The following is a 5234-nucleotide window of genomic DNA, read 5'->3' as shown; positions in this document are numbered from 1 at the left end:
TGTTTGCGGGTTGCAACATAAGTAAAGTTCCATGTGCTCTGTTCTCTTGATGATTGCTCTAATTTCTTTTATAAGAAATAAGCACTGAATGTACAGAATGGAAGATTTTTATCCACAAAACTCTTATTTCAGTGATACAAAAAAAATTGCTGATTTTGCCTAAGGATTCAGTAGGTCCAAATAACTCCATGTATTAAGTCTGTTCCAAGTGGGGTTAAGGCAATATCATCCCACCTCCATGTGGGATCTGATCTTCTGGGATCTTAAACTTCCCCATATTCATTCAAAGAAGGAAGTATCATGGACTGCAATGATGTGGTTTTGTCATCACCATGACCTGCTGACAAAGATGTGTGCCATTGGTCACCTCTTAGTCTTGCCCTTGCAGACTCTGCCCAAGGAACCATATATTGGCCCATTACCTAGAGTACTTGCAGTGGCCAAACGAGCAGCAATTTTAGGCTGAGCTTGGTGGCTGTGTTGTTTTGGGTCAGCCCTCGAAGACAGTCATGTCTGCACAAGTTGACACCAGCTTTGCTGTCACTATTCCACTGAAGACAGAAATGGTTGGACAGTAAGTTACTGAGAGTAAATTTTGACTTAGGGTTTGTAAACACATTTCAGTATCTTCTGTGCTGAGGATGTTGCAGTTGTGAACAAGATGCTGTTCTACTGTAGCCCAATTTCTGTGCTGCCAAGCAGATGCAGTTGCCTGTTGGGCATGAGGGAAGTGCTGAGATGCCAGATGGTGGGATACAGCATCTCTCCCCACTCCCCCACACTTGCCAGTGTGCCTTGTGAGGGACCACCTGAGTAAAGCAAAGGACAGTGACTGTGTAATCTAATGCACTCCTCTCCTGAGTCTCTGCCTATGCCCCCCAAAGGCAAATCAGAGCTGATTTCACACCCACTGCAAACACCGTAGCAGATGGACAAGGCCAGGACTAGTTCAGAACAGCTATAAGGTTCAACTTTCAAGTTTTTATAGTCACGTGTGGATAATTCTGCATAATCACTTATGCATTTCTAGAAAAGGGGCATAGATGGCAGCTGTGTCTATTATATAATATTTCATCTTGCTAGCTCTATGGATGCAGTCTGTACCTGGCCTTGGATGCTGCAGTCAGAACAGATGCTGTGGACATGTGAGGTTTTCCTTGAAATTTTGTGGATGTGGATGATGTTACCCTGGTGTAATGGACAAACTTCATCTTAATGTGGGAAAGGGAAGATTGTGAGAAGGAACATTTTCCATAGGAAATATGAGAATGGACTATACAAGGAACATTTGGCACATGTCTGATATGTCATATATATTCCACAAGCTTTTCAAACCCAACTCATGAGTGGGAAGAGAGCACGAATTGCAGAACTATTGCATAATATTTGGTCTAATATGACACTTTTAGCCTGAAGCAGTCTTGTGAATTTGTATTTCAAATTACCCATGGTCTTTCTCAAGAAATCTAATTAAACTTCAAAGATGTTCCTGCTAAATTGAGCCTTATAACTTCAGCAACAGGAATGACATCAGAACCTTTGGGAAGGAAAAAGATGAATATTGCAAGAAAAAAATGTCGGAAAAAATGCTTTTAGAAGGCTATTGACCATGGGCCAAGCCATACCCTCAGCTATGTGCATGCTATTCCCACTGAAGCTAAAGGGATTTGTATACGCCTTGGAGCAGAGTATGGTTCTTTGCTTCAGATGGCAAAAACCTTCCATGGCCAGATAAGGAATACACATTCAAAGTCAATGTATGCTATAAATGTCACTGAATTGAGTTTCTTTATGTAGCTATTTCTTCAATGAAGAGAATCTGTCTGCTTTGTAAAGGAGTGTGATGGTTGCAGCTTTTCCTTCCTAGCAGATCCTTAGCAAACTGTTGTGAGCTGTGCCAATGACCACCTGCGTACAGCAAGCCTCTTGAAGCAAATGTAGGTAACACAGAGGGGAGCAATGATGTGTGCTTAGGAGCTAACCAGGCTCCACATATCTCACAGACTCACAGATCTATCCAGATTGGAATGGACCTTGAGAGGTCTCTAGTCCAGCCTCTTGTTCAAAGGAGAGCAATGCTGCGTTGGAGTTTGCTCAGGACATTGTCCGGCTGGATTTAAAAAACGCTGAAGAACAGAGACCCCACAGCTTCTCTGAGCAATCTCTTAGAATGCTTAATTACCCTCAGAATGAATATTCTTCCAGCCTATGTACATTATCTTACCATGAATCTTGGAGGAGAGACTGATTCCATTGTCTTGATAGCCTAACAGTTGCCCATAGGCACTGGCAGGCTGCTCCTTGGTGCCCTGGAGCCACCTCTTACTGGGGTGAACAAGCCCATATCCCTTGGTCTCTTCTCACTGGGCAAGTGCTGAAACCCTGACCATCTCAGAACCCCTCTGCTGAACTTGCTCAAGGTCCTCAATGCCTTTCTTGTATTGAGACCCAAAAGTGGATGCAGTATCTAGGTGTGGTACTACCGAGTGCTAAATAAAATGGGACTATTTCTTCCATCATTTCCCTTGCTATGCTTTCATAAACACAAGCCAAGATGGTGCTGTTGGTGAGCTTTGGACTCTCTGCTGTCATACATTCAGCTTGCAACCACGAGGCTTTGCAGATCCTTCCTAACAGAGCTGTCCCCCTAAAAGGCAAACCTTTGTCTAGATTGATGCAATGGGTTAGTCTGCAATGGGTTAACACAGGGTGCAGGATTTGGCATTTTCTCTTGCTGAGTGTCACAAGGCTCCTGTCAGTCCCTTCTTTCAGCCTGTCAAGATGTCTACCCTTATCCAAATGCACACCCCAGGTAGAAAAGCAGTAGAGATTCATGTGGAAAATACCTTAACAGATCTCAATCATGATGACTCTTACTTTCAGATTAATCCCAGTAGTCTTTTCTTGTTTTTGATTTTCCACTTCTTGTGATTCAACAAATGTAGGAGTGCATTTGGCACTGTGCTGTGCCAAAAATTGGAGCAATCTCTGCCAAAATTTTGAAGTTCAAAACTTTCGTCTTTGAACAAAACCTAGGAGTGAAATAGTGATTTATGACCCCCCCAAGAGACTATTTTTTAAGATGATAGTCACCACAGTAGAGGACATGATAATTCTTGTTTTAACGTTTTTCAGCTACCTTGTTTAATTTTCACTGTTGTCTAAGAAACAATACTTTCTACTGCCATAGTTGTATCTAATGAAAAATTCAGCTTACAATTCATAATTTTATCTAATTAAAAGTTCAGCTTATAATTCAGGGAGACTTACTTACCAAATGATCTTGTTTTTAGATGCTATCATTTATAGAAGGACTGTTTAGGGCCCATATATAACATTTTCATTTTCTATGTGCCTTGCTCAGGACACTAAAAACGACCTCATGTGCCTAAGAGCATTTTCCAAACACTTCTTGAACTGAGACAGCCTTGGTGTTATGACCACTTCCCTGGGGAGTCTGTTCCAGTGCCCAACCACCCTCTGGGTGAAGAACCTTTTCCTGATATCCAACCTAATGCTTCCTGACACAACTTCAGGACATTTCCTCAAGTCCTGTCACTGATCTCCACAAAGAAGAGACCAGTGTCTGCCCCTCCTCTTCCCCTCATGAAGCAAAGAAGTTTCCCCTCAATGTCCTACAGGCTGAAAAGACCAAATGACCTCAACTGTTCCTCATTTGCCTTCTCCTCCAGAACCTTCATCATCCCTGTGGCCCTCCTTTGGACACCCTAACAGCTTTCTGCCCTTATTATATTGTGGTGCCCAAAACTGCACACAGGACTCAAGGTGAGGTGTCCTAAGCTCAGAGCAGAGCAGGACAATCCCCTCTCTTGCCAAGCTGGTGATGCTGCGCCTGATGCATCCCAGGACATGTGTGGCCATCCTGGCTGCCAGGGCACTGTGTGAGGATAATGAAAAAAGAGCAGTTGGCAACAGAGACTTCTTCAGGAACAGATGTTGTAGCTGTCCAAAAAGGCAAAAAGAAGGAAGAACACTAGAAACACCTTTCCTGCAGGGAGAGACGGAAAGTCATGTAAGTATTGCCTTTGTGGAAAAGCCAGCATATGTGTGTATGGATGTCAGATATCTGGCCCAGAGGGAAGTGGGCTAATGGAGACATTCATTGAGGACACATTGCAGATGCTGAATATTTTGTCTTGGAAAAGGCTGTTTACTTCTGCTAAGACCTAGGCTGGCAGATGAGATAACCAGGAACTTCATATTGCTAAGTGAAAGGAAACATTACTCCAGTAATAGGTTTCTCTTAACTGGATTGTATGTGCTCTCTCTTAATGCAAATGCTCTTCTGGAATTAGGATGTCCAGCAGGAAGGGAAGAGGAGCAAAATGCTCTGATACAGTACATGGTTCAGACCTATAGGCAAACATACAATTTGCCTACAAAGTGCAAAGCTGGTTAACCTCAGAGGTAGTGGGTTGCAGTAGTAGAATTTAGGTAACCCTCAATCACATATAGAAGAAAGAAGGTAGGAAATTCTGGAGGAAAACATTTTCATGCTAGAAAAAATAGCTGGAGACCAGGAGTTTAGTGAGAACTTTCTGTGACTCCTTTACTATAGCCTGTGCAGAACTGGAGATAGAAGTAGAAAGGCAGAGCTGTAATACTGGAGGGGGTATCTGGCAGAGATTTCTGCTTCACCAGGAATGATGCTATGCACTGAAAAAACAGAATTATGAATGAGACAGAAAAAGAGATAGGGAGAGAGACAGAGATCCTTCTTAAGCCAAAAGGGAACTGAACTTCTAGCACTTGTATGCAAGAGAGATGTGAGGAATCATTTTTCCTTCTTTGGTTTCAGAGCTAAACAGGAAAGTATGCTATAATTCAGTATAAAACCTCTGTTAAGGAGAAAGACTTGAAAATTCTGTATCAAATGAAGTCATTAAAATGTTAGGAAGCATTATAAAATGAAAAGGAAGGAGCATCAGTATGTCCCTAGTAAACAGGTGGGTTGTGTATATTTTGTATTTTGAAAACAGCTCTACTCCTTCATCCTTAATGAAGGAAATGAGAATGTCAGTGATAGGAGAGGATCTGAAAAGTGCTGCAAAGATGATCAAGGATAAGGACAGGCTTTGGTATAAATGTCTCTGTATCTTTGGACTTCATAGTCTGGGAAAGGTGACCTGGGGACACATGACAAGTTTTCCAGAGAAGAGTGACTGGGATTCAATGTCCCCTCTGTTAGCTTGGTTGCCCATAGCTCCTGCACT

The sequence above is a fragment of the Serinus canaria genome, chromosome 2, assembly GCF_022539315.1.
Source record: "Serinus canaria isolate serCan28SL12 chromosome 2, serCan2020, whole genome shotgun sequence".
NCBI lineage: Eukaryota > Metazoa > Chordata > Aves > Passeriformes > Fringillidae > Serinus > Serinus canaria.
The sequence above is the reverse complement of the archived record's forward strand: the minus strand, read 5'-3'. Positions refer to the sequence as shown.